Consider the following 20,789-nt stretch of genomic DNA (forward strand, 5'->3'; position numbering starts at 1 on the left):
CAAACCAGAATTGCCATCTGTTCATGGTACAGGAGTGATGAGTCCAAAAGGACCTCAGACAGAGATGGCACATGGTGTTCCTCTCCCTCTTTGGAATGCTTATAGTGTGCATGTAAACATGTTTTTCATACGGTCGCCCATGCAAGATGGTAGTGACCAAAATGGTCACTCATGCAAGACGGTAGAATAGTTTAGCCACTTAATTTACTATTGCAATATCTATAGAGTATACTAAAAAGCATGAATGCAAAGTCTGTTAAGCTAGTGAAGATATTCCTTACACTTTCCTATGAACTATTTTCTCTATAGGCATTTATGTCAGATGTGTTAGATTTATCATTTGACCTGTCTCATATTCAAAACATACATTGTCACCTTCAGATTTGGGTCCAGCACTTATCATTCCCCATTCTCCTATCTAATTATTAGAAAGGGGAATTTTAGCTAACCAATTAACAAACAATATTTATTAGCTGTCCATTTTCATGTTCTTAAAGGAGAACACAGAATTGACAGAATGAAAGAAATGCTTCTTAAATATACCTTCGCAAACATACTTAAGCAGAACTCTTTACATTAGAAATGTCGTTTTTGTTATTTTTGTGCATTATCAGAAAAAATGTTTTGCATTTTTTCTAAATAATCTTGCTTTTCATTTTGAAAGCAAATAACATGAAAAGTGAAGAGATATCCTACCATTTATGCAATTGTACAGACAAACTGAAACTAAAGCTCATGAATACAGAGTTTAAAATAGATGGCAATCATTTTTAGTTTCCTGTTTCTGACCTCATTGTTAAGGAAGAATCATATACTATAACTATGTCTGAGCTAACACATTCAGTATTATCTACTATTTTTTCTTCAATTGAATGGAAAAGAAACTGCTGTCAAATTGTTTTTCAAAGAACAAGGATATGTAGATAAAATTCTCTTAGCTGGAATTGAGAATTTTCTCTTAGTTTGAGATGGCCAACAACTGTATAGTACTATCTTGCCTATCCTTGTAGAATATTTTCTGCAGTAACCTGCTGTCTTGCTGGCATCTCACACTTCATTTTAATTCTAAGGGAAGACATATGAAAACTCCTCCCACTGAGCCTTTCACATTGAGAAACAAATAGTTTCAACAAAGAAGAGGAACATCCCACCATTAACTAGCATCCATTAAATCGACTCACATTCTTTACATCAAATCCATTAGAAAACATCCTAAAATGAGATACAAAAAAACCTGTTTCTTTCATGGCAAAGAAAACTTTCAGGCAACCTAAATATAGATTTTGGCAGAGTTAATTATAATATCCTTCTTCAATTTCACACATCCCATAATTCCAGCCAAAGGTTTCTTCTAAATCAAGTGTGTTCAACCTGGGCAACTTTAAAGATCTGTGGATTTTAACTCCCAGAAACCTCTAACCAGCTTTGGGGAATTGTGGGAGTTGAAATTGACAAGTCTTAAAGTTGCTAATGTTGAACACCCCCGTCCTAAATTATCTGGAAGGTACCACATTAACAGAAGGTTCAATCATATAGTCCTTGATTTCAAACAGACTATTCTCTCCTCCTCCTCCTCCTCCTCCTCCTCCTCCTCCTCCTCCTCCTCCTCCTCCTCCTCCTCCTCCTCCTCCTCCTCCTCCTCCTCCTCCTTCTTCTTCCAGGAGACTGATTTTAAAAAGCACCCCTAACAATGAGATATGCTATACTTTATTGGAATAATAATATTGCCCATGGCCCCTCTTTATAAATTCCATTAGATTTCAAATGGCTCCCTTGTTAGGATGTTAGATATTTGAAAGTGCTATCATTTCTGTTACTGGAAGAGCTTTTTTTTATCCCTATAAATATGATAATGTAATTATGTTTCCCTTTCTGATAATTTTCAGGGCACAAGGGCATTCTTTGGATTTTCTCTATAGTTCTTTCAGCTGGAAGCTTTAGCAGGAAAACAAGGTTATGCAAGCAGTAGGCTGAACCAGAGCAACATTATCAGCAGCACATACTTCCAGGCAAATATGTATAGGCGGACTTTGCTTACCAACTTTAGGTGGGACTGGAAACTCCATTGGTTGTAAGGCATGATGTCATCTGACCACATAGACCTTTTTTATGGCAGTTCTGGCAGTTCCTATTGCTGTTGTTAGTGACAGTTTCCTGAGATCACATGATCACCATTTGCAACCGCCTACTGGCTTCCTCGTTGACTTTATTGCTTGGAAGGCAGTAGCCAATACTGATCATGTGACAATGGGATGCTGCAACATTGCAATTGTAAGCCCTTTGCCAAGCACCTGAATCTTAATCAATGATCATGCGGACATTGTGATGGCCACAACTAAAAGAGGTTGTAAATCCCCCTTTTTCCAGAGCAGTCATAACTTCATAAGATCGCTGAATAAGTGGATGTTAAGTGTGGACTACCTCACTGTACCAAATTATACTACTAGGGACAAAGCCCAGATATATTTGTCTTCTGTTTGCAAACATTTTCTGGCATAAATTGAAAAGCTCCTAAATAATGTGTTATTGTTATCATGACTTTTTGCTATTAACTCTTGAATTAATCATTTCTCATCTGCTTTTTAACTTTTGAGATATGTGATAAAATAAAGATACCGCATAATTCAATACATGCTCATCACAGGCATGCTCTGAAAATTCCAGTGAGGATTATGGATGCAACCTGTTACTTTTATTGAATATTGGAAGGACAGATGAATAATAAATGGCACACAAAATAATGTACCTGGGACCCATTTATTTTTTACAGCATGCATATATATCTTTGTACGGTATATTTCATTTTAGCAATTCCTGCTATTTCTGCAGATTGCCTCAGATTTAATATTTAGGTAGACCTAGGGGAAAAAATTGCTGCTTGTCAGAATAAACAATCTCAGGCTAGACTGACTCTTATTCAGTAAGTCATTCCTACTAGAAAGACCACAAAGTAATATATATAGTAAAAGTCAATAATTTCAATATTTGTATGTAGTATGGATGTGTACACAAAAAAGCACAAGTAATTTTATTTGGAAGTGAGATGAAGAAAAAGGAAATTTCCCAAAATGTCATGTTACAGTATCTATTTCATCTCTTTTCTTATCTCCAGACCATTTGTTATTATCCCAAATAATCTAGAGATCTTGTAGTTTATGAGTTCTTTAACAAATTCATGCATTTTACAAATGCATAGTTAGTAATTTTCTATTGTAGTTCAATTTCAGATGTTTTCTTATAAGTGTTTGCATTGGAGCTGATTTTATCTTTTCTAGTATCAGTTTGATCAGTGTAAAACAATAGAGTCTAAACTAAATTGAAAGTACCATAGTCCTTAACAAAGACAAAGAATGCTTTATGGGTATACTATGAGCAATCGCTCTATGCAGTAAAATAAATGTGAAACTACCTTTTTTTACTTGTTCATAAAAATAAAATAGATTATGAAACAATGAAATTGATGGAAATATTATGAAAGACACAGGTGATAAAAGTATTCGGGTATCAAGTGTTCTCTTATATTCAGAATAAGAGGCTAAATATATTTTTCTCTTTTGGTTTCTCCTGGATATAAAGTTTAAAAAGACAGTTTTAAAAAAAGTTCTCAGGTTTTGTAAAGAAAATAGAAGCATCAGTTAAATGCTTCTCAACTATTACTAATTGTATGATCATAATTTAACAAATGACTACATAATTAATGCTGGTTACATAATTTAAAAAAAATATTATATTAAAATGTATAAAGTTCTCAAGAATATTTTACCACATTTAAATAAAATTCAGTTTTCACTCCTGACAGAAAGAAAAAAATTTCAAGCATCAAACTGAATACTGAATTCATTATTGCAACTGAGATATAAAACTTTAATACCATTTGAAATTTGCTGATTACTGCAACAATACAGAGTTTCAGCTACATGCTACAAAACATTTAAGCTTTAACACATGACTCAAAGTAGTGAATTGCTACAAAGTATTGTACCAAATTTGTTAGCTTCAAAACATTCTGTCATTTTTGAAAGTGTTTGGAGATTCAATGGTTTTGAAATTGTTGTAGATAATATGCAATATGGCAACTTCCTTATTCATCATTTGGTGCCTTTAGAATGAGGCAGCTTATAATTCTTAGAAATTGACCAACCAATCATGAACCTGGATCATGTGTACTAACATTAACATAGGTAGCTGGACATAATGAGGTGTATTATTTAAATTATGGTTCATTGCTCAGTCACCCAGATGTTTATACTAGATTTAGCACTCTTATCTATCTATCCAGCCCTTCCCAAAGACCTGAGGTAGACAGAGCTTTATGTCTGATGATGTTAAAGGTATAATCACAGGACATAAAAGTTAAGGTTCCTCTCACACATCTGTGCTAGTCGTTCCCGAGACTAGGGTCCGGTGCTTATCTCCGTTTCAAAACCAAAGAGCCAGCGCTGTCCAAAGACGTCTCCGTGGTCATGTGGCTGGCATGACTAAATTCCGAAGGCACATGGAAGGCACTGTTACCTTCCCACCAAAAATTCTACTTGAATTTTTACATGCTTTCAAACTGCTAGGTTGGCAGAAGCTGGGACAAGTAACAGAAGCTCATTTCATTACTCAACGCTAGGGATTCGAACCGCCGAACAGCCAATCTTTCTGATCAACAAGCTCAACATTTTAGCCACTGAGCCACTGCTATCCTTTCACAGAACATAACAGGTCCCTATTAATGCTGTCTTTTGCAATTGATTGAAAGTGATTTGATGAATGTTGGTGGTGTTTAAGTGGTGCTGTAGATCAAGGGTGTCAAACCTGATCCGATTGTGGGCCGTATCAGGATTCTGTTTGCTCTTGGGGGGGGGTGAGATGTGTGGTCTGGTTGTTGTGGCCAACTGGATGGGCATGGCTGGACTGGGTCGATGCAGCATGGGTTGGTGTTTCGCCATTTCCGACAGTTTCGACGGCCCTGTGGGACAACTCTAAGCCTATCATGGGCTGTGTGTTTCACACATCTACTCTAGATTATTTGGGGATTGTAGATTGTTTTGGGATTGCATGCAAAGCTCCTATTGTACTATCTTTGCTTTCTTTTTCCATAGTCATTCCACTTTAATTTGCAGATCTTTGTATTTGTTTTTCTCCAGTTCTTTCTCTTCAATTTTGCTCTCTCCAGATACTGTAGTGTCTACCAACAAGACTTTTTTTTCTTTCTTATTGACAATTGTTAAAGTTTTATTTTATTATTCTGAGCATAATTTACTTATTTAGCTTCTATAATGTGGCCTGCCACAAGCCTCAACTTTATTGCTTTATATCATGGGTGTCAAAGCCATGGCCAGCAAGCTGGATGCATCATGTGTGGCCATGCCCATGCCCAGTTTAGCAAAGGGGGAAAAAGTCACATGAGGCAGCTGTGATGACACGAGTTTGACACCCCTGTTTTATATCAATGAAATAATACATTATCCAATCAACATGATTTGAAAATTCTGTTCTATCTACTCTCAGACTGGCTAAGAATCAACCAGTCCAATACATATTCTTGATCATATTCCCCAAAAAACAAGTCAGGTTTATTTATTTATATTTTATTTATTTATTTTATTATTCATATTTATAGACCGCCCCCTCTCCCGAAAGGGACTCGGGGCGGTGTACAGTCACTAAAATACGTTATAAAATACATACAAAACAGTTAAATAATTAAATACGTAGGTGGAGGAGGTTGCAAGACTGTACATAGAATAATAAATATTAAATATAGTTATATATATTCTTATTCTTCAGTACCATGCCAAATAAAAGCTAACTTTTTTAAAAAATATTTTTTTAAAAAAATAAGTTTTTATTTTTAAGTTGTGCTGAACCAATATGTCCTACATTTGTTCAGCAAAATATCTTTATAGATTCTTTGCTGGATGAGTTGAAAGCTGCGGTCTTTTCCTCGTTATCTCTGCCTTGAAAGTATATACAGAGAAACTATTTCAAAAATGTATTGCAGTGAGATTCTTGAATGTATTTAAGTAAAGCTTAGCAAAGTTAATCTTCAATAAATTGTCTACTACTCCTGTATTTTTACCTAATTCCACCAAATTACAAAGGAGCTGCAGATGTTGATGCTATCTGAGGAGAACTGAGTTCTGAGGAGAACAGTTCTGAGGAGAACAGTTCTGAGGAGAACAGTTCTGAGGAGAACTGAGGAGAAATTTCCTGACAGTTAGAACAATTAATCAATGGAACAGCTTGCCTCCAGAAGTTGTGAATGCCCCAACACTGGAAGTCTTTAAGAAGATGTTGGATAGCTATTTGTCTGAAAAGGTATAGGGTTTCCTGCCTAGGCAGGGGGTTGGACTAGACGACCTCCAAGGTCCCTTCCAACTCTACTATTGTATTGTATTGTATTATCTCATTATAGACTAAGAACTGAAATGTGACTGCGGTAAATAAATGTTAGGTTTTTCTAAAACATATTCTACTCTGATAGATTATCTCAAGGGAAAATAATCAGATGTAGAAATGTCTGCAAGGTTGAGTTTAATTTGATTTGGCAAACATATCTCGGAAGAAAGGCTGGCCTAGAAGAATACATGACATCTTCAAGTCAAACAAACCCAACCAAGAAAATGTGTTCTTTTTAATATGGTATAGTCATGAGTTTATTCATGAGACAGTCTTCTATATTTACAAACAAATAAATCATCTGTTTACTATTATTATTTAAGAACAATGCATAAACCAGTCAGGGAAATCTTATACATCCTATATCATTTCAATGTCCACGGCATTAAAAGTTAAATATATATAAATATAAATAACCAATTTCGTTGTATTTAAGTACAATGACAATAAAAATATACTTATTTCAATTAAAATTAGTAATGCATTTTCTGCAAGCATTAGTGATTTGATAATAAAGATGAGTTGTAGTGGACAGTTGACCACAACATGAAGTTAAGAGATTACAAAGGACTTAAATAGTTTTGGAAGGAAGGAAATGAAAGGAAAGCTGAAACAATTGGGCAATCGGGTACTTTAATTATAAGAATCTGGAAAGAGGCATGTTGAGAAGGATAATAATTTAAGGATTAGAGATTATTAATAATTATTACTATCATCAAGGATAATATTTTTAAAAATTAAAATGAGCAAATAAAGCCTTAAAAAGAACTATTGTTATTGAAAAGTGCCTTGCAAAGTGGTATAAATCTATTTTCATATTAAAGTTGGCCAAAAGCTGAATTACCGTATATTAGTAGATAGAGGCCAAATTTGAGAAGAAAACACGAAGAGGAATATTTTATCCTTGATGCATTGTAATCTGTACTGAAATACAGATTTAAGAAAAAACAATTGAAAAAAAGAAAACACCAATTGGGAAAAAAACCAGAATGTAATAATGCCACAGATAATTTATCTCCTTCATATTTGTTTTGGCAGAAAGTTCCTGACACTTTAAAAATCAAAGGTATAGAATACTACTGTAGTACATTATATGAATTTGTATATTTCATATTATTGATCAATAATTGGCCAAGGATTTTCAGGATTCTGAAGCAGACCTTCTAAATTATATATTATGTCTTTTATTTTTTTTCAGCCATGCACACTGACACCAAAGTTAAAACTGAGCTAATTTGCACACAGAGCATATGTTTTACACTGACAGTTCTCCATATAGGACATCTAAACTAATAACATCATCCTACAGAGAGTACTTACATAAAACCTAGGTTTAACTTTATTCCGTATCATGATGTAATGTATGATAACTATTAACACATTTGTGGTGGAATAATTTTTTAGAAAGACTTTTTTTTTCAAGGGTAAATTGGGAATGGAGAACATTACGAATATCTTCTGAGCTACATTTTGGTAGTTCAACCAAAACAGAAATATCAGATTAAAAAAGTATATGGGTGGGTACATTTGATTCATAAGCATAATTAATTATTAAATTCATGCTGTAGAGAACACTTATCTTATGGTAGAGAGAAGATTGAAAATCTAGTAGATTTTTTTTTCAGAGGTACAATTTGATTGCAACAATGATAATGATATTTTAATGATATTACCCTTTAACTTAATGCTAAAGACATGAGAAAGAATGAAACCTATTTTTACTCTAAAAGCTAAAGTATTTATTGCAAATTTTTCCTATAACCTCCGATTATGATTATAAATAATATTCTAGGAATTTCTTCTCTGACTCTGTTTTCCAATTAAATAAGAATGAATAAGATTGGTCATGTTTTAATTTCTGCCTACAGAATATCAGATATTTTCTAGTACTATTTGTATTGATTTTTGAACTGAATTTCCCATTATTATTGTAGACAACTATTTCTAACTGTGAAAGTTATGCATGCTTCATGATATATTTCTGGTCTATGAGGAGTTATCAAAAAAATGCTAATGTTTCTTATCATGTTAAAGACTCTTCTCTCTTGTTTGGGGCTGAGCTAGTGTGATCAGAGAGAACATTCCATAAACACTAATCAATGATGTTTCTAGACAAAAGATGCAATCTGATGAGAACTAACTGTTTATCTCATAGAAAGAAACAAAAATACATTGTAAATAAATAGAGTAAATCAGTAAGAACCTCTTCCTTCTGGAGTATATTTCTGAATTCCACCATCAATGAGCCCATATTTATATGTGCCCATATTTTTTTAAAAAATTAAAAGATGCATGCAAATTTTACAAGAAATATTGTTAATCTAAAATGATTTTCCCAGTTCATTTTTTCTGTCCTTACAGAAAATAGACTTTAAAACAGGCCATTTGAAATTATTCAGATCAATGAATGAAGTTAGCTGTTCTCGGATTGAAATAGGATATTGGGGATGAAAACATTTTAAAGTCATACTTTTCTCTCTAGTCATAAATGTTCAATACTCTTTTTGCAACACATATTTAATTTAAAAATATTTTGCTTTAAATCAAGTTACCAGATTATAATTACTCTTGCTACAGACAATCATTTTTTAAAATATTTTTTTTTCTATTCATTGTGGAGAGTATTAATTTAGCATACATGTGGAATGTTTTTGTAATTCCACAGTTTTTTGTGTTCTTATTCTAACTAAAATCTTCTTTTCATGATGGACGAACATAAATACCCCTTGGTTCTCACTGTTAAGTGTTACATACAGAAGTTAATATGCACATATAATTGACTCATTTACACATTCGTAAAACATGAATTGGATGTATAGATGAATAAGTATTCTTGTAGGCCTCTGGTTCGTGTAGCGTTTTTTCCTGTCTTTGGTAAAATTAAGCAAATGTTTCTGTCCTGTATAAAATAAAAAAACCCCACAAAAACTATTTAAGAAAATTATAAATTAGCCTCTAAATTAAGTAGCCCATCTGTTTTAATAACTTTTGTGACTTATCTGCAGTCATCCTTCCTGTCCTAATTTCTGTCTATAGGTTAAGAATTATGTGCACTAAATTCAATATTATTTATGCATCAGAATTTTTCCTTTTCATCCTTTTTAATACCTCAGTTTTGCACTAGCAAAAACTTCTCTGATGCAGATGGATTTCAGAAGGAATCCATTCTTCTGATCAATATATGAAATTTATAGTTGAATACTATAGGTGGATAAAATCCTTCCTTTGGAATATCTATTTTTGTTTTGCTAAATAAATTTTTGGAGTAGGGCAAAGATTGTGACATTATTATACTATGAGTATAATATGCAAAACAATAATCTTGAAACACACTTGACTTTTAAGTTGACATTTGACAAGATTGCTATGGATTCAATTAGTTAGCCATTTAATTAGTATTTCATAAGCATAACAATCTTTATGCTTAACTTATTTTATCTGTTCAATCAATTCCTTAATAGCCCATTCATGTTAATTAAGAAACAATTCAGCTTTCAATGAAAGAGTATGATAATTATCATTATTAATTGTTTTGAATGGTAGAGATGTGAATGAATTCTTTATAGCTACTTACAAAAAGAAAAAAGCAAGATACACACCAGAAGGAGGAGGATTTATCTGTAGAATTTCTGTGCAATTTAAATGCAAATTTATTCAACTGACATGTGACAAGTATTCTTCTGCAACAGAAAGAAGAATGTACAAATTTCATTGTGTATTTTAGATTATTGTTTGTTAAAATCAGAACTGCTTGGATGGAGGCAATCTTCAAGATGTTTTGTCTATTTAGGATTCTTTTACTTTTGATTACACATTCAAAACATTTGTTCTTTTCGTTGCAAAATGCCCTACGTGCTATGGACGGTCCAGACAATAAAATAAGTCATGAGATAGCTGGAGTGCAAATGATGTATGGACTCATCATAAGGTTGACAAGGTACACTTTGCTACATTCAGTGAATGCCATCAAAAATTATTCTGTGCATTCCACTCCATCCTCCAGTAGCTGTCCAGGCAAATATCTAGGACTGCATCAATCTGCTCTAGAAAAAAACAGTGTTGGGGCCCTGGAAGACTTGTGAGGTATCTTGAAATTTAAAATGAAGGTTGCTTTTGATTGAGAAGATAGGGAGGGAGGCAGTGCATTATTTGGTCAAGTTTTTCTATTTGAGATTCTTTCAGTTTTAGAGGCCTGAATATTTGGACCAGATGTTGCTAATTATCCCGCCTACTGTATCCTATTGATTCCTGCCAATAATCTCAGCCCTTGTCAATCTGTGTTCAGAAAATAAGACTTCATTAAAGTGATTGATGACTTCCTAGAGGATAAAGATAGAAGTCAATAGGGGTACTACTTTGTTGGTCTTGCTTAATCTCTCATCAGATTTCATTAATCATGATACTTTCTTGGACCATATGTATGAGACTGGGGACGTTAGACATTACACTACCACTTGCAGAAATTGTTTCAGAGAAAAATTGGATAACTATTACTGCACAATGGTAGCTATGTTGTGGATTACTATAAGGCACTATTTAGTTCCAATTGATATTTAGTGTCTATATCAGGGGTGGCGAACACGCGGCTCGTGAGCCGCATGCGGCTCCCGGCCAAAATAAATGAGGCTCTTTGCCTCTTGTCATTATTTAGTATACTGTGGCTCGGATCGCGCGCTCCCTTTCGGAAGCTGGGGAGGTCCTTTGCAGGCAGCTAGAACGGGCCGCCTGCAAAGGACTTCCCCAGACTTGCTTTGAGGAGCACGGGGCGACTGAGGCTAGTTGTGAAGCCCCAAAGCCCTCACCGCCACCGGAAGAACTGCTGCCACCTCCTCCTCATCCTCCTCTAACAGGCAGCACTGCCGGATTTGCCGTCCGGCGCTGCGGCTGAGATGAAGCCGCCAAAGCTCCAGCCGGCATCTCCGCGCGTGGCAGCGGCGCCTCCCCTCCGCTCGGAGCAGCTGAGCTCAGTCAGCGCTGGGTTACCCCTGCCCCCTCCTCCTCCTCCACCGTGCTTTTGAGGAGCCAGTAGGAAGGCGGGGGGGGAGCAGGGGAAAAAAAGCCTCTTGGCTCGTCAAAAGCACGGAGGAGGGGGAGGGGGCAGAGGTAACCCAGCGCTGAGCTCAGGAGCAAATCTGGTGATTCTGTTGGAGGAGGAGGAGGAGGAGGTAGCAGCAGTTATTCTGGTGGCAACTCGTACTCGTCGGCATCTTCAGCAGAAGCCCTGCCCACAATGAAGAAAGCAAAGATGGAGCAGATCCACGCAGATGACGTCGCTGCAACATGACTGGAGGAGGAATTCTGGGAGTTGAAGTCCACAAGTGTTAAAGCTGTCAGGTTTGAAGACCCCTGGGGTTTTTTTTCCCTAAAGGGTTAGGGGTGCAAGGGTCTTGTAACTTGACAGCTTTAAGAGTTGCGTGCTTCAAATGCCAGAGTTTCTGAGCCAACATTTTGGTTGCTAAGCAGGAGCGTTGTTAAGTGATACTGATATTATATAACACTTTGAATTAAGCGGGTACCTTGAAGAAACATAACTTTGAGTTTCAAATAATACTGATTTCGTTGTTGTCTTAGGTGACATCTGTGAAAAAAATTCGGGTGCTCAGGCATGAAAATGTGCCGCTCAAACTATACTTTTCTGCTCACATCGAAAAAAAATTAGAGGGAACATTGCTTCCGGGTCTGTTTTGGCAGGTCACTGCGTGGTGTGGCTCTCTGACTCTCACAGTTTAAAATTTTGGCTCTTTTTGTCGAACTTGTTCGCCACCCCTGGTCTATATGATTCTGAATTAGTTTCCAGATGCAGAAATGAACTAAAAAACAGGCCAAAAAGATTACATTAAAGCTTTACTTACAGGCAAACAACTTACAGGTGACTTGATTCCTAGATAGAAGATTGATATAGCCTTACACTCTTTTGGAAAGATCCACAGTTTTACACATTATTATTTTTGTCAATGTGTTTGAAACATAACTCCACAAGAACCTTATAGCAGTTATGATTTGTAGTTAGCCAGATATTTAGACTGTATTTGGCATTTTAATCCACCTATCGGTCATTCTCAAGGATCTGGCAGATGCAGATGTTGTTTAATGGTGTTAAAGGTATCATCACAGGCTGTAAGTTGTGATGAATTTTGCAATTGCCTTGACAATTATTTTATCATATCAATGGTGTTCAAGTGTGTGCCAAATGCTTTGGGATTGCACTCAAAGTGGCTATTACTATTGGTACGATCTTTGCCTCCTTTTTCCACACTTGTTCTATTTCCATTTGTATGTCTTTGTCTACTACTTAGTTTATGTTATTGATTAGCCCTTGGATCATATCAAAGTGCAGAGTTCCAGACACTAATTATTACCAAAATCTGATACAAACAATTTAAAATGGAATTATGTCTTTGCAATTTGTGATTCTCTACTGCCACATTCACTTCCATTTTTCTTTATATTTCTTACTGCCAGTTGTTAAATAATGGAAATGTATTCTAAAGTATTATTAGCAGTAGCAATGGTATTACGTAGTATATATGATTCTAGTTTCAAAAGCATGGTGTTTATAATCTTAACATGTTTTTTTCTGTTAGATAACAAAGCAAATGGAGCAAGAATAATATCAAGTTTATGTATACAGTTATATATACTTAAGCCTTATTTCAGAACTTTAGTGAAATTAAAGGCAAAAAGATAATAATACATTTCATTTTTTCATGGTTGTAAGCTACTGTGGCGTAATGTTGTGAACATGGTGGAGAGAACTTGATTCAAATTCTATTTCTCATGAAACTCATTGAAAGTCAATTTAAGGAAATAGCATGATTGGTGCACAGATCCTTAAAGAGAATTATAGAGCTTCTATTACAGGGTACGTTTCCTGATTAATGCACTTATTTTACTCTGTACTTTGTTCAGACAAACCTATTTATACAATCCTTTGCCCAGATCTATACTCAATCAGTAAGGATTTAAAAGGTGGTTGGGAGCCAGTATCATGTAATGGTTAAGGTATGTGGTAGAAATGAGCTGAATTTGTGCAAATTAGTTTTATGTAGGACAGTGTAGAATTCCATATTAGGGCTTAAATAAATAAATAGCTTGTATCTCAATTTGCCCTTCTGTATTTAATCGTTTTCAAATAAGTCCTTGCTTCCATATACCCAGGTACACAAAAACTTACATTGTAGATAGATGAGCACAATTAGACCCATCTAAAACAAACTTCTTGGGTTCAAATTGAACCTATTTTGGAAGCAGCACCATTTTATATTGTGAAGTTTATAACACTTTAATAGCTTCTGAAAATACACAAATATAACTGAGGCAGATGGAAAGTGCTTTTTCCACTGGAAAAGAATCTCCAAAGAATATAATTTACTTTTGCTCTGGCAGCTGCAATTAGAAGCTTGCACCTGGCATTGGGGGAAAAAGTAGTGACTCTAATTAAAGGACCCCTTGATAAAGCTTTTCAAGTGGGAACCCATTTATCACAAAGTAGTTTGTCATTCTTAATCTCTCTTACTTTAGTTTCTGTGCTTTCCCTATTGATATCATATATTTCATTTTCTGTGCTATTCTGCCTTCTCTATTATCTACAGGGTAATTCTAGGCTGATTAACTTTGGGGGGAAAGTGGCAATCCCAATATGCATAATTGCTCAGCTTTCTCCAATGTGGTGTCCTCCTACAATGTGTGTGGGAATGACCTTAGCAGACCTGGGAAAGAAATGCTGAGGGAATAGTCAGATATGAGAAGGCATAGCTCACAGCCGTAGACCGAGCAGAGAAATACATTAAGAAAATATCCTCCCTAATTTCTCAGCCCATAAGGAAAATGCAAGACATTTTCTACTTTCAGACTTTCAAGATTGGGGTCAGTTCCCTCAGATATACGAGACAGGAACCAGATGAGCAACTTTTACTTGATTGTAAAGCTATATTAACAGAATTGTGCAAGGCTGAAACTACAAATCTCCCATTTTCTTTACAGCCTGAAAAGTTAGGGAGCATTCTGAAACTCTTTCTCCTTCCATTATGCAGCTGTGGGCTATACCCTCTCTTATCTTATCATTCCTTGTTTCTGAAAGTCTTTCTCACATACCAATAAGATGGTGACATGCAATTATCTGCATATTGATGATACTGAACTCCAACCAATAGATGGGTTTAAGGAGGATTGTTCAAAGTAAAATTGAGTACATTGGGAATTACCTCCAAACAAATTTGCATAATGTTGTGTCACAGACTGTCGGTTTTCATTCTGCCCACCAACTTATTAAAGACAAGTGATTAATAATTTTATTGGTACCGGCAAGCTACCTTCTTCAGTCAAATCAAGAATACAACTATGACACATCCCTTGCTTGATGACAATGGATCTCTGATTGCCCAAAACAATAGCCAGTCTTACACTAATGACCATCAGTTCACCTGTCACTCAGTATCATTCTCACATGCTGCTTTAGTGGTTTTTTTTTAAAGTATTCTTCAAATATATCATTGTACTCATTGAAACACTCCTCTCATTCTGATTCACTGTAGATCCAAGAGATGTTAAAAGGAAAGCAGAGGGAAAAGCTAATTTTGAATTTGTATGTGACCCTGAGAAAAGTATTGAAGAACGGGATAACTTCAGCCACCACTCAAAGTGTCAGCACCAAGCTAGATATAAATGATTGATAGGGGGGACTGGATGATGTGGCATAGGACAAAAAGCAGCAGAATAAAAAGAGCAAGAGCAAGTACAGAGAGTTATCTATGCAACTCCAGCAGCAGAATATATTTTCATCAAAGAATGTACAAAGAGATTGAATCAGTGAAAGGGTAATAATTCATATAGATTGCAAAGTGTCATTATTAATAAGACAAAGATGAAATCCTTTGAGGTTCTCTCTTCAGTACAGGCAGAATCATCTCATTGCTTTCAATATCTACAATTTGTATAGTCCAAAAAGAATTAGCAAAACAAAGTGGAATACTGAGAGATTTTACTGGGGGAAAAAACCTCATCACACAACATTCAGTTTATTGGGGCTTATAGATCAGAGGTTGTTAAAACATGTTTAAACGGATACAGAATTGCATCCAAAAATTTGGCATGCAACAGTATGAGAATCAATGAAAGAAAAATGTCAAACTCACAGTTAATATTACACTTAAAGCAGACTGGTAGAAGATGTTGGCATTGATTGCCAAAATAGACAGTTCATTATCTTAAATTATCAGATGAAACTCAAATACTTTGGCCACCTAATGAGAAGGAAGGACTCACTGGAGAAGAGCCTAATGCTGGGAACGATTGAGGGCAAAAGAGGGCAAAACAAGAAGGAGATAACAGTGGAGTCACTGAAGCAGTTGGCATGAGCTTAAATGGACTCCAGGGTATGGTAGAGGACAGGAAGACCTGGAAGAATGTTGTCCATGGGGTCACGATGAGTTGGACACGATCTCACAACTAACAACAACAAAATTGTCAGAAATATAAAATAGAGTTGTTTTTTAAAGCCATAAAGAAAACATATGTTTTAATGTTTTTAGAACACACCCACACACACTGTATGTTTGTATGTATGTATGCATGTACAGTATGTATGTATAAACAAGCTAGTGATCATTTATATATATTATTTGATTGGTATAATTTTTTATATCTTTGTTATGTGTATTTTGCTACAGGTAGATCAAGGCTTCTTCATTCTAAGTATTAAATGAAATTTGGGTAGGCTTTCATATCTTCTGTATTTGGCAGTGCAAAACATATGAAATAAAAACTCATTTCCTGCATAATCATTTGAGGTTCAGAACCCCTGCCTTCTTTTTGGACCAGTTTACATGCCGTTATTTGCCTTCACAAAGAAATATATAGAAGTGGATAAGAGATTGGGATATTATCCCATTTTTTCAATGTTTTCTTCATATATGAGTTTTAGTGGTACAGTATTAGAATGCAGTATTGCAGGCTAATTCTGCTCATGGACTGGAATTTGATTCCTTCTATCTTAACCAGCTCAAGGTTGACTCAGCTTTCCTTCCTTCCGAGATCGGTAAAATGAAGACCCAGATTGTTGGGGTAATATGCTGACTCTGTAAACCACTTAGATAGGGCTATAAAGCAATATGAAGTGGTATATAAGTCTAAGTGCTATTGCTATATATTATTTTGAGATGTAAGACTCCAGAGTTCAGTTGCCATACATGTGAATTATTTGGATTCTCAAATCATTGTTATGAATATAGAAACAAAAGGACCTCTTGCTCAATTTTATCAGTTGTACAGAAAAGTTAGCTTTTCTCAACATGTACTTTCTAGACATGCTGGAATTGTAATGGCCAGAATGTCAGGCCTACAAGGTTGTGTGTCATCTTAAATGTTTGTACAAATGTGTGAAAGCAAATATAGAATTGGCACACTAAATGTGAATATTCCCTTCCAAAAGTTTGGAGACAAAGCATTAGGCTAAACCATATTTGTTTTAACCACAGGGTTAAAGTCAAACTTCTAAGACAACAATCTCCATAAAATATGCTTCATAAGCCACAATAGCCGAGTTCATATGAAACATTGACTCTACACCACACAAAGACATTTTGTCTTAGACTGACTATTTCAAGCTGGTCACAACCCAGCCATACACTGGGAAAGTGACTTATCTGTTTGTTCACTTCACATCCAATTTATGCAGTATTAAATATAGACAAATGAAAAGATCAGATTCATTCTGTTTTGATGGAGTGGATAGCAGAAGATGGCCTGTTATATTATTTGTACTTACACACACATACAACAGTGACAGTAATAGAGTTAGAAGAGATCTTGGAGGTCATCTAGTCCAATCCCTGTTCTTGCAGGAGTCCTATACTATTTCTGATAGATTGTGTTTTGTCTGTCTGTCTGTGTATGTAATTTCTGTTTTTGTTTCTGCTTTTTGTTTCAGGAAATGTTTCATGCATTTATACAAGTATAATTAGGCATACAATTAGTAGTCTCAGAAAAAACCTTCATCATGAAGTTTCAGAAAATTTTAAATTGCGCATTGTCTTATTAAATCCTTTATTTTGTAGTTCTTTAGGCTACTGTCTCTCCTCCAAAGCTTTTAAAATGAAAATAAAAGCATACCCTGCTACCATTCTATCAACCCTGATATTAAGATGCTTTAGATCAGAAATTGTCCCAGAGTATTATCAAAATAGGTGGCTCAATTTCAACGAACGCTCTTATTGCTTCTAATGAGAAGAGAAAGATTAGCATTTGGATTACATTTTTATGGAGAATAAATTTACATAAAGATCAAGTAATCCAGTTGAGAAGGTTCAAATGAAAGTTAATTAGATGTTATTAATGTGGGACAGCATAAAGCAGCAGTGGTCTACCTCTGAATCATTGGAAACATTATGTATCACAATGAGGCTGTTAAAAAGATGACAGGTTTTCTCCAAACCTCAAGTATATGAATGAAAGGAATTTTATTTCACCAAAGACTCATCTATGATAGTTGTTACTGTTGATTTAGCCGTTAAAGTAAAAAAAAAAGAGGAAAATTTAGGTAATTTAACTCAGAGTTAATTTGTTATAGTAAAAATAGTTTTGAGAAATAAAATATTGTGCTATCAATACAACTAGTGCCACTGATTCATCAGATGAGTTAGTCATTAATAAATTATGACTTACTGATGGACATTATTGTGTAAGAATATTTCAAATGTATTTCTAATTTAGAGATACTGTTTAGGACTCTGATTTCTGTTAGGTTATCTAATCTTCCTTCCTCATTGCTCAGATAAGACTTGATTCAAGTCAAAGGTCACATAGCTAGAATGGGGGTAAACAAATGCCTAGGGAAAATGAGGTGTTAAACACAGCAGGAAAGAGATGTCAGTAGAATTCATGTATAAGGAATTTATGCCACTCAGTCCAGCCTCTCCCCTCCACCACCACTTATTTAAGCAAGAAAACAAACAGGACAGTCAAATTATGGAGTTACGGTTGCTCATTCTGTTTATTATTACTTTAAAAGAATCCCTTTTGTAGAAAATACTCCTGATCCCAATAATATACTTGGCTATTTGAAGAAAAGACTTCAAGGTTCTCCATTATCTCCTCCCTGTGTATTATCTAGAAGTGAACTAGATGGTCAGCTAGAAATGGCTGTATAAAAATCCTTGTCTCCATTGATATGGAGAAGAACTAGTCACAATAATACCAATAGCACCTCCTCCCAAAAATCAAACAGTGTTTGATTGCATATCATTTAAGAATGGTCACTAAATCAACAATAAAATATTATCTGAATGTGCCATTGCCATTCTTGTGTATATTTTTCTGCATTAAATTAGAAGCAGGCTAACATTAAGGATAACATATGCCAAGGTTGAGATGCAGCAACATTTATCTAGGAGACATAAGACTGAATTGTTCAATCCAACATTATCCTAAAATGCATAATGGAATGGAAAAATATACAGGACTTACAGTTGTGAATGGAAATATATGCATATTTTCACAAGGGTATTTAATTAACTACTGCATTTTATTTTTCATGGCACTCTAATTTTTCTTTTAAATTACCCAGTGATACTCGGTTGAACAATTAAGCATTGATTGCCTTGGCATATCCTCCAGGCATCTAGGTGGAAATCACAAAAATGTAGATGAATGGTAGGACATCTATTGCAAATAAGTGTAGAAAGATAGATAAAAAGTTGCATTTTATTGATTTAGACTTTCAGTCTGCTCTTGGTCTTTACTGACTAAATGTATTTTTTACCCCTAACCTGGATTTGCTTCTCAATTGCACTATAGCCCTTCTCATAAATTAAGTCAGTGGTCTAGCAGAGAGAGCCAATTTAATATAATGGTTAAAGCATGAGGCTAGAAATCAGGAGACTATGAATGTCTGGCCTTAGCCATGAAAGCCATCTGGATGACCTTGGGCCAGTGTCCTTCTCTGAATTTCTCACTAAAACATCAGCCAATTTTAATATTGTAGTAAAAGCCTTTAATGCCCTTAATAGGGTCAAATCATAAATATATAAATAACAAACCAAGCATTTAAAAGATCATTGATTTGGGCCTACCCTTCTCTCTTTTTCCAACCTGGAATTGCAAGTGTGGTGAGAAGCAACTGCCAAAGGCTTTGTAGGGCATACCATTCAATGGGGCCAAAATTAATTTTAGCAATTTTTTTTCAGTGAGGGGTTCTAAAAATATGTGTTTTTACATGAAGAATTCAAATCTGCTGTTATTTTTGCAATTGTACAACATTTAGCTTGGTGTATGGTGAATTCACTTCTGATCATATACCCTATACCCTTTCAAGGTGTTGATCACCATCTTCAAAGCGCTCCATGGCACAGGACCTAGTTACCTGCGGGATCGCATCCTGCCCCATACATCCCTACGACCAATTCGCTCTCACAGAGAGAGACTTCTTCGGGTGCCGTCCACTAAGCAATGCCAGAGGGTGGCGCCCAGGAGCAGGGCCTTCTCTGTGATGGGCCCAGCCCTCTGGAATGACCTCCCCCCCGACATTAGGATTACTACCGACCTCCGCTCCTTCCGTTCAAAACTCAAGACCCACCTTTTTCAACTAGCCAGCCTGGCTCAACCATAGTTCCATTCTAATCCTCCTGGCAATCTTTTAAACTTGTAATTTTATATTGGGGTATTTTATTTTTAATCTTATTATTACTATTTCTATGTATTGTAATGATTGTTGTGTGATTTTTATACCTCCTCCGTGTAATGTGTAATGTGTAATGTTTAATTGTATAATATGTGCTTTTTTATTTATTGTACGCCGCCCCGACTCCCTTCGTGGAGATGGGAGCGGCTAACAAATCTAATAAATAAATAAAAAATAAAAAATAAAAGTCTCTTGTAACCCAAATACTGTTAATTGTATGTTCTCAAAATTGCATCTTGTGCTACAAAAATAAAAAATTTTTCTGCATGAATCTTATCTAGCTAAGCAAAAAATAATCCATGGAATTATAAATTAACATCAGAAAGCAATTATCTGAGTTACAAAAATTTTAACTGAGTTTCATCAACTCTTATTTTGATTCGTTATTGGACATCTGATATAACCCTCATGTTTCTCATGTGTATACATTCTGCTTGCTGTCTCTGTGACCTGTTTTACACATTTCTCTATTGATTGGGCATGACAGGAGTACTGTGGTACTTGCATTGGTTCGTCAATGAACTTCTTTATTTCCACTGTAGTCAGTTTGCACATCAAAGGTGTCCCATATACACTTTCAGATCAGTCAATCAACTCCAGCAAAGTGGATGCTCTGGCATTGATTAAATGTGTTTTTCTTGCATGTACAGAAAAACCTCCCGGCACATCATCTGCATCTCTCAAGTCAATGGTCTTTGAGAACTCTCCTCTCTTGAATGTCATCTGA

The 20,789-nt window shown here is 35.3% G+C and overlaps 1 protein-coding gene across 3 annotated transcripts in view; it reads right to left on the bottom strand.

Annotated features, from left to right (window-relative positions):
- The window catches only part of SGCZ (sarcoglycan zeta), a gene marked incomplete at its 3' end in the record, with an annotated part of 553,083 nt that overhangs the window by 398,822 nt on the left and 133,472 nt on the right, over positions 1-20,789 (bottom strand). The gene's annotated exons all lie outside the window — the stretch shown is intronic.

Source organism: Natrix helvetica (assembly GCF_964273705.1).
Source record: "Natrix helvetica genome assembly, chromosome: 7".
NCBI lineage: Eukaryota > Metazoa > Chordata > Lepidosauria > Squamata > Natricidae > Natrix > Natrix helvetica.